Raw genomic sequence first — 12,200 nt, 5'->3', positions numbered from 1 at the left:
GCCTTGAGCTGGAAGAAGCCAGGGACAGTGCTCAGGCCCTGAGTCCAAGGCCCAGGACTGGCCAAAAAAAAAAAAAAAAAAAAGGTGGTTAAAGACTGTTGCCAGCCAATGCACCAGAAATGTTACTGGGTTTGAGGGTAGGGGATACCCTGTACCTCCAAGAGTCCACCATTCAGACTCAGTCTCAAGCAAAAAGCAAACTGACTGGCCAGAGACTCAGCACAGACTCAGGAGCTGAAACTGTGACAGTGAAAAGCAGGCTGACAATGCAACAACACAGCCTCGGCACTGGCAGTCACCCCAAAAAGCAAGCTGACCGGTCGGGGACACAATGCCGACGCGGGAGCTAACACTGTGACCCCAGCAGTCTTCAAATTGGGGTTTACAAAAAGGTAAAAGTGTAGCACAGCTGCAGGGGGTTGATGCTGCAGGTAGAGCAAGCAACAACAAGTTAAGCAAGCCATTCACAGAAGCAGAATTTGGGGATCAGGTTGGCCTAATCTACTCTACCCCAACTTTTCCTACCATGTTTCCCTAATCAAGATGGCATCAGCTCTGCTTCCAACACTGGTATGGGTTAATGGTGCCTGAACTGGTACCGTTAAACCCAATATCCACCACGTGGTCAATGCTAGAGAAAATAAGCAACTTTTAGATATCTTTGCTGACAAAGCACATTGGTGGTCCAGCCTCAGTTTTGAAGATCTGTGAAAAGAGGCAGCTTTGTTAGCAAGGCACACCAGGATGGTATGACTTGGAGTTTTATAAAGTAAGCAAGCAAGCGGGCAGACAGAGCAGAAGTAAAAGGAAGAAAGGAAAAGAGGAACAGAGAGAGAGGAAGTAAGTGGGCAAAGAGAGACTGAATATAAGCGACTTCTGACCATTTACCATTGCAGTGGCAGAACTGTATCTGTGAGAGTATTTCCAGCAGGCTCATTGCACTGTCAAAGAGGTGTGCTAGTGGCCCGGCTTGGATGTGACTGTGACTGCAAAAACCCATTAACCTGGTCAAGCGAGGTGGCCTGGTGAGTGAATGAGAGCTTACCAGGCAGAAGCAGTGTCCTGACTTCCAACAGCGCCCTCTGGAGAGACAGAGAAGGCAAGCCCCCAGAGCAAAGAGTCTTAGTCCCAGAGCTGACCAGGCCCTGAGCCTGTCTATAACTTGGCACCGAGAACTTGAGCAGCGGTTTCACTCACCAGAGTAGAGAAATGGTATGGACGTGGATGTGGAGGCCAGCAATGGTATTGGTGAAAAGTCCCGCGTGGCGTCTTGCGCAGTTTGGTTCGTGGAAAAAGGGCTGCCAGGACTGGGAACACTCCCAGAAAAAAGGAGAAAAACAGAGGGGAAGTTAGCCTTTCCTGACTATAAGCCCCTCCCGGGTCACAAGGCACCATATAGAAGAGTTATTAAAGTAGGTAGCCATAAGCCTGAGAGTCCCTTTCCCACAGCGTAGCATGCTCCTTCCCTAGGCAACACAAGGCCCATCTAGTAAGGGCAGTAGATAACTAGCCTCCACCCCCTCTTCCTTGAGATAGCACTCCTTTAGTACATTTTATGACCATGTTAGGCAACAAGACCCCTTACAAGTGGCCTCCAGGGTCAAGGCAGCTGCAGGACACCCCTTGACAGTAGCCATCAATCTTAACTGACATGGTGAAGCCCCTGGTCTGCACATCCACACCGAGGTCCCTGCCTCCAAAACCTCCTAGGTTATACATGTCACCCCAGACAATATACCACATTTCTCACTTCTCCTGGTGAGAAGGGGTCTTGCCAGCCCCCTTGGCTGGCAATAAACTTTTCCTTTGTTCTTCTGTACCTGGATGTCTGAGTGGTCTCTGGCAATGTCTAATATATTCTAACAGTAGATAAAGGAGAAAGCCATGCCGGTCTTCATGCAGGAGAGAAAGTTTATTACCCAACTGCTGGTCTGTGGCCTAGGAAATGCATGGCCTGAGAGAAGGAGAGGCCCACACCCAGCCCTCCCTTTTCTAGGGCAGGGGCAGGAGGGTGTGGCCAGGTGGATTAGGATGTGACCTCAGGGAAGGGGGAAGTAACTGCCTCCAGGCCTGCTGGTTATCAAGGTAACTGGGTGGAGACTTAACCAGGTAGGGGGCATCTGCTTGGAGTCATCCCTGGGCTGACCCTGCAATAACAACCTTTGGCCCTGGGGCTGGGGATGTAGCCTAGTGGCAAGAGTGCCTGCCTCGGATACACGAGGCCCTAGGCTCGATTCCCCAGCACCACGTATACAGAAGAGGCGCTGTGGCTCAAGTGGCAGAGTGCTAGCCTTGAGCGGGAAGAAGCCAGGGACAGTGCTCAGGCCCTGAGTCCAAGGCCCACGACTGGCCAAAAAAAAAAACCAAAAAACAAAAAAAACAACCTTTGGCCCTGCTCCCTCTACTGTTCTTGTTACTTGTGACCTCTCATTTCCTTTTTCTGTTCTGTTTTTCAAGTCAAAAGGTAGATTTATTGGGGAAGTAAAAAGTATACTGACCAACCAGGGTCACAGCCCAGACTTGGGAGTTGGGACCACGAGCCCAGGGCCACGCCCAGGGTCGGGTTATAAAGGCAAACACCATATGGTCAAGCCTGCCACACAGGTGGCCAATGAGGTTACAACACTTACACACAGCATGCCAGGTCATACACAGGTGGCCAATGGACTTACAATCTGCCTTATAGCAACTGTTTGAACCAACCTATCATTTTAGTTAGACTTGGCACATGGATTTGGCAGGGCTCACATGAAGGCGGATATGCCTACCTTGGGAGGGCACAGGTTTAACCTTGAGCTTTCCGCTACTCAGGTGGTCAAGCAGTTTACACAATCTGATCACAGAGAAGGGAACTTCCCTGGATAGGACGGGGGAGAACTTAGTGAAGATGGAGTAGGCTTCTGCTCTCTTCAACTAATCTGAGATGGAGTCAATCTGACACCCCTCAACAGCCAATGATTGCACTGACCAGATCTGACCTCCATATTACATTCCCCCCTTTTTTTCTTGTACATAAAAATCAAATCATTGATTTCTCTTTTGGAGAGCTTAATCTTGCCTGGACTGTAAAGTGACTCCACCCACAGGCTGCTGGGGAGAGCAAGGATGAGACAAGAGCCAGTCCCATAGGACTGCTGCTGTTAAGCTTGCCCCCAGAAAGAAACAGGTTATCTGTGAGGTCCACGGCAGGTGGTGACCTCTCTTTTTCATGGACCAATTTGCTCTGCACAATTGCAAGTCATGCTCTTCTCATCCTAGTCTAAAATGCTCCCAGTTTCCTGCATCCTAACACCTATGTGATGTCTTAGATCCTTCTGGAGATGGAGATTCTGAATATTTCTCTATTTACTTTGTAACATGGAAACTGAGTCACAGCCATGCCTGGCCTGGCCAGGTGCTGGGGGTATTGTTTTCACAGATATCAGGAGCCTACTCAGGAGATGGGGGGCTGTCTACCCAGCCCCAAGGCCTAGAGGTGAAACAAGCCAGCTTTTGAATTGCAGATGCCTGGCTCAATGGGTAGAGTCCGGAGGGCTCTGCTTTGGGGAATATGTAGATTCATCAAGTTGTATAGCCCTAGAGAAGCTCTGCTCTCAGAGCTGTGTTTAGGTACAAGGCTTAGATGAGGCTTGGTCTCCACCCAATGTGTGACCTTTGTCTTTAAAAGCTTGGTGCAGGGGCTGGGGATATAGCCTAGTGGCAAGAGTGCCTGCCTCGGATACACGAGGCCCTAGGTTCGATTCCCCAGCACCACATATACAGAAAACGGCCAGAAGCGGCGCTGTGGCTCAAGTGGCAGAGTGCTACCCTTGAGCGGGAAGAAGCCAGGGACAGTGGTCAGGCCCTGAGTCCAAGGCCCAGGACTGGCCAAAAAAAAAAAAAAAAAAAAAGCTTGGTGCAAGCTCTGTTCCCTTCTGAGGGTTTTTGTAATTGGCCTGCCGGCAGTCCCCTATTATCCCAATAGACTCCTAAATTCGGACTTTCAAGATATGGCTTCTGTATTTTCTCATGACTTTTTGTATCTGATTTAAGGCATATTTCGCTACACAACATAGTGGTTAGGATTTAGCACTCTCCTGCCATGGCACAATTTCGATTCCTGCTCAGGGAACCGTATCTTGTGCAGTAAAATATACCCTCTCTGTGAACAACAGTACCCGGCCCCCATCAGTAAGCGTATATATATACCTCCATTGAGTGGACCTGCCAAATCTGAGCGCCAATTCTAACTATAATGATAGGTTGGTTTAAACAGCTACTATGGCAGGTTGTAACTCCATTGGCCACCTGTGTTGAGCTGGCATGCTCTGTAAGTGTTGTAACTTCATTGGCCACCTGTGTGTGGCAAGCTTGACTATGTGGCATTTGCCTTGGGAGCCACTCACTGCACGAAGTCCCAGCCACCAAGGCTGGGCTGTGGCCCTGGCAGGTCAGCTGGCTTTTTGCTTCCCCAATAAATCCTTTTTCTTTTTTTTTTTTTTTTTGTCTTTTTGCTTGTGACTGTCTCTGAGTAGTGGACTCTTGGATGAAGGGGAATCTTCTCCCTCAAATCCCATAACAATTAAGGAAAACTAGCTGTTTCCCAACACAGATGTGGTTACTGGAGATAACATTTGAACAACAAGCTAGTTTTGTTTCGTTGTTGTTGTTTTTCAATTCCCAAGGGCAAGTAAGTTCTCAGTGAACTCAAAATCAAGTCAGTCTCATTCTCCTCAACACTAACCCCTAACAAAACAACACAAGGAATCTACATATTCTCCAAAGCAGAGCCCTCCAGAGTCTACCCCCGGAGCCAGGCATCTGTAATTCCAAAGATGGCTTGTCTCACCTCTAGGTGGACTGAGTGGACAGCCCCCATCTCCTGACTAGGCTCCAGCATGTCTTTGAAAACAACAGCCCCCACCCAGCACCTGGCCAGGGAAGGGATGGCTATGACTTTGTTTCCACATTACAACTGTTTCTTTTGTGGCTTCTTCTGCCCATGCCACCGATTATTTTGCAAAGCCTTCATGCCACTCTCTACTTCCCACCTTCTGTTGGGGCTCTCTCTTCTCTTTCTGTATTTGGGTTTCCTGTCCTTTGCCCTCTTTCGCAGAGGCCCCATGTACAGGTCCAGTGTAACTAGGCAGGTGCCAGCTTACCCCTCTGCCCCACCCCTGCCCTGGGCTGACCAGGGATAGGATGTGGAGCAGCTGGGCATCCCAGGGCAGAGGTGGGGGGTGTGGGTGGGGTCAGTGGGCCTGGTCTACGGACCATGTGATGTGGAGTCGCCCAATGTCCAGCGGGAGCGGGCCCAAGAGCAGGACCAGGCATGGAAACAAGCTGCAGACTGGGGCCGGGGGCTGAGGCCTGTGGTGGGGGCCAAGGGTCGAGAGCCTGATACTGGAGCTGAGCGGGAGAGCAGGGGGGAGGGCCGGGGTTGCGGCAGGAATGTTGCCGGAGGAAGGGTGCAAGGAGTGGGGCTGGAGCTCTGAACCAGGGCCCAAAGGCTGAGGTGGAGGAGACAAGCAGAGTCGCGCCCCAAACCCGACCCTCACCCATTCCTATCCACGTAGGAACCTCCGGGGTCGGGGCACCATGGGACGCGCCCCACGCCCGGTGGAAAGTCAGTTAGGACGGGCCGGTGCGACCCAGGCTATAGGGCAGCAGGGGCCCACGGGGGATTCGCCGGGACCCCCGACCCCGCTGTAGACACTGGCGACGCCCGAAACGCCACTTACTCTGACACTGAGAGAGACTCGTAGTCCGCACGGCGACCTCCGTTCCAAGCCCTCAGCTTTCGCGCGCACAGAAAGGGAGAAAGGCCAACTCGTGTGGAGCAGAACTGCGAGGTGGTGGGCGTGGCCACGTGGGGGCGTGGCGATAGACAAGCGGAGAGACGGGGGGTTGCTAGGCGGGATCCCGCGAGGGGGCGGGGAAGGGGTGGGGCCAGAAAATAAATAGGTTTGGGGCGGGACCAGGCATTGGCCAAAGGAGAATGAGTGGGCGTGGCCTTGCCTGCAGTGACCGGTTACAAAGGGAGTGCAAGCCCTGGGAGACTCCAGGCCTCCAAGGTGGCTGCCAGGGCGTGGCCAGGGTGCCGAGGTGGGGCATTGGGGCTGGGGCCAGAGTCAAGTGCTGAGGAGTGTGGCCTAGAAACTGAAGTGCCAGGAGAGGGTGCTAGAGGCGAGGCCAGGGTGCTGAGGGGCAGGGTCTAGGTGCTGAGCAGCTCCCCTTGCAGCTATTTCTGAGGCATTTATTGTAGATGTGACTCTTACAGACTTTCCTGCTAGTGCTGGCTTGGAACCGCGATCCTCAGATCTCAACCTCCTGAGTAGTTAGGATTACAGACCTGAGCCACCTGCAAATCATTTTATATACTTTCTTAACTGTGGTCTCTGTACGTTTCCACTGATGTATAAACAATTATGCTATCCATATGACTTATGAATAAACCTTCATTTTCCATAAACTCAGTGTCTGATTCAATCCCTGGGCTTTTGTGCTCGAGGCTGGTGCTCTACCACTGAGCCACACAGTTCCACCTTGGCTCTTTTGCTTGTTAATTGGAGAGAAGAGTCTCTCAGATTTATTTCCCCAGGCTGGCTTAGAACTGTGATACTCAGATCTCAGGATTACTGGGATGAGTTGCCATGGGGCTTATGAATAAACTTTACAGTTTGAGAAGTTAACATGTAATAATTGCACAATAAGATTACAAGTATTGCCAGGTGCCAGTGGCTCATGCCTGTTGTCCTAGCTACTCAGGAGCCTGCCATCTGAGGATAGTAGTTCAAAGCTAGCCCAGACAAGACAGCTTGTGAGTCTCTTAACTCCAATTAATCACTTGAAAACCAGAAGTGGCAGAGTGCTAGCCTTTAGTAAAAGAGCTCAGGAACAGAAGCCAAGAAACCATCAAAAGAAAAGTACATTTTCATAACTTCTCGTCTTGTACCTTCCCCTTTAGAAGGGGTTGTGAATGTGTCCATATGTGTATATATGTGCACCAGGAACCCAAGGTCTTACACTATCAATTGATTTATTTGCTTGTGGATGGAGCTTTATGCCACACATCCATTCTAGCATTTTGCTAGTTAATTGCAAATGCAGTCTTACAGACTTTTCCTCCTGGGCTGGACTTGAATTGTGATCCTCCAGTTCTCAATCTACTGAGTAAGGAGGCATTTCCACTGGCACGAGGCTTCTGTGCTCCATTGTAGCTGAGTGGTAATGCCAGCCATTCAGTGACACAGGAAGGACACTGTGTCCCACATCTCCTGTTCACCCTGTGCCTTTGATTCAGTGACAGCTGTATGTTGAGAACAGTGTGCAAATTGCACATGTGTCCTACGTGCCGCAAATTCTACATCTGAAATCATCTCCAGTACGTACATGGTGGTCCTGTTCTCTCTTGCTCTCAGCACACATGTCTTCTTCTTTATGCAATGCACAGGTCTTTATGTCTCTAAACCATACCCGATCACCTGTCTGTGGAGGAGTCTCGTGTCACCTTCCATCCATTTGACATGGATCCGGGGGAGGAAAAGCCTCGTAGGCAAGGCCCAGGGCCAAGAGGGTACCTGTTTCTTCTACTTCTTGCATTGCTAAAGACATGCTTTATAATTAGTATATTTGTGTTTCTAAAATATTTTCCGGGATATAAGGGCATTGCAGAGAAGAAAGTGCATGACTATGTGACCCACACAAAAGTAACTTACTTCCTCACCAGTGGGGGAAATGGCAGCTATTAAAGCCCAGGATTGCTGCAAGGGGGAACAAACCTGCAAGAAAGCTACATGAGCAACTTAGAAAGAAATCTATTAGTAATGAAGAGAAAGACACAGAGTCCGAGAAGCTTCCCATGCCCCTAGCTTTAAGAGCTAGAAAACCCATTTTAAATCCCAAAATTTGGACTTGGTATTGGGGCCCTACAGCCCCGTCCACAAAAGAGAAATCGTCAATTCCCACCCTAGGGGGGTCTTTCTATGAGACATATATGTTAGGAAGTAGGATTTGGAAGGCCCCCACAGGAGCAGAGGTTAATGGGGAAAGGTTTTTGACCACACTCAGCCCATAAAGGCTTTAGACAGGATATTATGACTATGAGGGAGAAAGGGAAGTTAGGATTATAGGCAAAACAGTGAGATGGACAAATCTTTCTATCTGGGAGAGAATAAGGCAGTTTGGAAAGCCATGGTGCACAATGACTCAACATAAAAAGGAAAAATTACAATAATGCTCAGAGAAGGAATTGTGTGCAGGAAAATATCCACAACGAAGGTTTACCTATGCCTATTTTGAACCCAACAGTGAAGTAAAAGGATAATGGATTCGGAAGCACAATTACAGAAAAGAGAGAGCCCTTTGAGACCTTATAATTAGCAACCATGTTAAATATTTGGTTAACTTACTTAGCATTTGGTAAGATAAATAAAAAATAATGCAGAAACTGCAAGCTTGAAGATAAAGAGATGTCTCACACCTCTGACCAAAGCTTTACTGTTGTTAGAAACCCAATGTCTGGTTGGCAGGATATGTTAAAATAACTATAGACAGCTGAGCAATATGAAAACAATTGGTTAAAGTTTACTGAAAAAGAAAAAAAACCTTGGAGTCATGTGTAAAAGATGCTTGCTTTGAATAAATAGATGCTTTTATGTAACCACTTTCCTGCTTAAAAATAGTATAAATAAAGACCTCTGAGCTATTTGGGCCAGAGACTAACTCATCACTTTGGACTCCGCGTCTCTCATTCCTGTGCCGACTCCACACTCCTTCTTGGTACCCTGTCGACTGCTGAAGCTGACCTTCAGCATGTCTGGAACAAGGAATAGAGCCCTGGAGAGGGAGGAGAAAGGAAACATCAGGAAAAGCTACAAGTGAGTGAAAATGAACCAAACAGCACCTCTAGAACACACATCCAATGGACAAAATGGACAGAAGGCCAAAAATATGATTGTAAAGTTTTGCTAAGCTGGAAATGTATGTTGTTGTTTTTACTTGGTCCTGGTCACCCAGGATTTGAAGTCATGACAATCAAATCACCAGCACTCAGTCAATCAGGCTAGCCAGGAGTCTTTACTCAGCTGTGCACAGCGTCTGCTCTCCACCACTGGAATGGTAAAGAACAGCAGAGAGCCACCGCAGGGCTGGGTGGTTTTATTTTGTTTTTGCCAGTCCTGGGTCTTGGACTCAGGGCCTGAGCACTGTCCCTGGCTTCTTTTTGCTCAAGGCTAGCACTCTGCCACTTGAGCCACAGCGCCACCTCTGGCCATTTTCTGTATATGTGGTGCTGGGGAATCGAACCCAGGGCTTCAATGTATACTAGGCAAACACTCTTGCCACTAGGCCATATTCCCAGCCAGGGCTGGGTTTTTAAAGGTGGAAGCTATGCACTCTACAGCAGGAGGTCACATAGCACTGATGCCAGGGGTCAGAGCAAGTCACAAACGGGTTAGGGAAGCCATTTACAGAAGCAGAATTTTGCGGTCAGGCTGACTTAATACCAACTTTATTTTATCAATTGTTACCATGTTCCCCTAATATCAAATAAGCAAGCATGAGTGGGCTAAAACATTCCAGTACTCAATCATAAGTGAACCAACCTGTAAGTGAACACACATGCACATACATATAATAGAGCACACAAAGGCACAGACAGATATGTATGTGTGTGCATACCATTATCTCTCATCAGATGACTTTTATCCAGGTGTGGAGATAGCTGAATGGCCAAGTGAACCACAGATAGAAATGCTTGTTCCTCAGAGGATGACGATTTTCCTCCTCTTCCTGCAGGCAAAGCAGAGGCTGTAGGGAGTGGAGTGTCCACTCATGAGCAGAAAGGGCTGACAGCTGGGAAACAGCCCACAGCAAATGCAGACATATGTTGCAGCACAAGACTGAGGTTGTAAGTCACAGACAAGCAAATCTGACAGATGGATGACCAGGTATAAAAGGACACAAAGGCGGGGCTGGGAATATGGCCTAGTGACAAGAGCGCTTGCCTTGTATTCATAAAGCCCTGGGTTCGATTCCCAAGCACCACATATATAGAAAACAGCCAGAAGTAGCGCAGTGGATCAAGTGGCAGAGTGCTAGTCTTGAGAAAAAAGAAGCCAGGGACAGAGCTCAGGCCCAGAGTCCAAGACCCAGGACTGGCAAAAACAAAAACAAACAAACCAAAAAGGACACAAAGGTGCTCACCAGGAGGAGGATGCTTTTGGTAGTTCTGGACTCAGAAGAGGCTCTGCAGGAGACGCTGGTCCTCTGGCTGTGCCGCATTCTCTGCTTGTGTGTGTAGGGAATGAAGAACATGGAGATGCTGGCCAGAGCATGAGCCCCAGACCCAGAACATCAGGCACTGAGAGCAAGGCCATGTACAGTACATCTGTGGCTAGGTCGTGACGCACCAAGGAACAGTATCCATGGGCTTTGAAAATCAGGACCACTGCCCAGGCCATGGATTCAAGCCCAATAACCAACTGAAAATAAACTCTAAACATCCATGGCATATACATGGGGTATTGCACCTACACAGTGGCTGCAGGAGGGGAGCCTAGGCTGCCCTCTTTCCCTGAACACTGGACACACAATGTAACAAAAGAAACACCAGGAGATAGTGTCATCTGGGAGGATGCAGTTTAAGGAGCAGGAGGAGGTCAGAGACAGAGGGCAGGGAATGGTGGGCAAATATGTCCTGATACACACTCAGGTGTGGAAAGACCATCCCTTAGCACCTGGAAAATGAGGATTCCTCATCACTTGTCATAAAACATGACAGTGGCTGTGAGGGGACAGGGGAGGTCTAGAACCCCAGATCTTTTCACTGCCCCAGCTCATTCCTCTCCTCCCTCTGTGGCTTTATCCTGAAACCTGGCTCAATCCAGAATCACTTTTCTAGAGGTGATCACTTACTCAGAGGGCTAAACCTGGGTTCTCAGCTGCAGGCTGTGCTTCGCAGAGGTCAGTGAACATATGTGCTTGCCTTTTCTCTCAGAATGGGATGGCAGTCAGACCAACGTGTGCACTTCGGAGGGACAGACAGCTCCTTGGATAGGGGTCTGGGAGGGTGTTGGGGTATGCCATTGCCTCCCCAGGGTCTATGATTATCCCTTCAACTGGGGTGGCAATCTGTGTACACACTGCTTCACAAGCCAAGTTCTCAGAAGACTTGTCTTTAACCCACAAGACAATTATCCAGGAACAGCTCAAACTTTCTTGCTGGTGATTCTCAAGGGAGGAGAGGAGAGAATACACCATATATGTCACCCACATTGCTTTCTTTTTGCCTAGAATTGCTTTGGCTATTCTAGGTCTTTTGTGACTATTTGGATTGTTTTCTCTATCACAGTATACAACATTATTGGGATTCTGATGGGGATTGCATTGAATTTGTGTGTTACTTGTCCATTATGACCATTTTCACAATAGTGATTCTGTGAACATGGAAGGTCTTTGCAATTCCTGATGACCTCTTTGATTTCTTTCTTCTGATTTTTATCTTTTTTACATCTTTGGTTAATTGTTACTATTTTTAGGCTATTGAAAATAGGTTGTTTTCATGATTTCCCTTTCTGCTTGTACATTACTTGCACACAGAAAAGCTACTGACTTTTGTGGGTTAATTTTATATCCTGCTATTTTGCCAAAGTGGTTGATCAGTTCTAGGAGTTTGGGGTGGGGTTTTCTGGGTCCTTTAGGGATAAGATCATATCATCTTCAAATACAGACAGCTTAATTTCTTATTTCCCTATGTGAATCCCTTTTATCTCTTTGCCTTGCCTTATTGCTCTGGCTAACTCCAGACCTATAGTGAAGAGGAGTGGAGAGAGTGGGCATCCTCGCCTTGTTCCTCATTTAGGGGAAATGGGTTCAGTTTTTACCCATTTAGTATAATATTGGATGTCATATACAGCTGCTTTTTTTTTTTTTTTTTGCCAGTCCCGGACGTTAAACATGGGGTCTGGGCACAATCCCTGAAATTGTTCTTCTCAAGCCTCATACTTTACCACAGGGCCACTTCTGGCTTTTTCTGAGGAATGGAACCCCGGACTTCATGCCTGCTAGGGAAGCATTCTACTGTTAAGCCACATGCCCAGCACAGCCTTTATTGTTTTAAGGGATGTTCCTTTTATTCCCAGTTTCTCCAATGCTGTTAACATGAGTGGATGTTGTATTTTGTCAAAGGCTTTTTTATGCATCTAATATGACCATGGGAA

The sequence above is a fragment of the Perognathus longimembris genome, chromosome 20, assembly GCF_023159225.1.
Source record: "Perognathus longimembris pacificus isolate PPM17 chromosome 20, ASM2315922v1, whole genome shotgun sequence".
In the NCBI taxonomy this organism is placed as follows: Eukaryota; Metazoa; Chordata; class Mammalia; order Rodentia; family Heteromyidae; genus Perognathus; species Perognathus longimembris.
The sequence above is the reverse complement of the archived record's forward strand: the minus strand, read 5'-3'. Positions refer to the sequence as shown.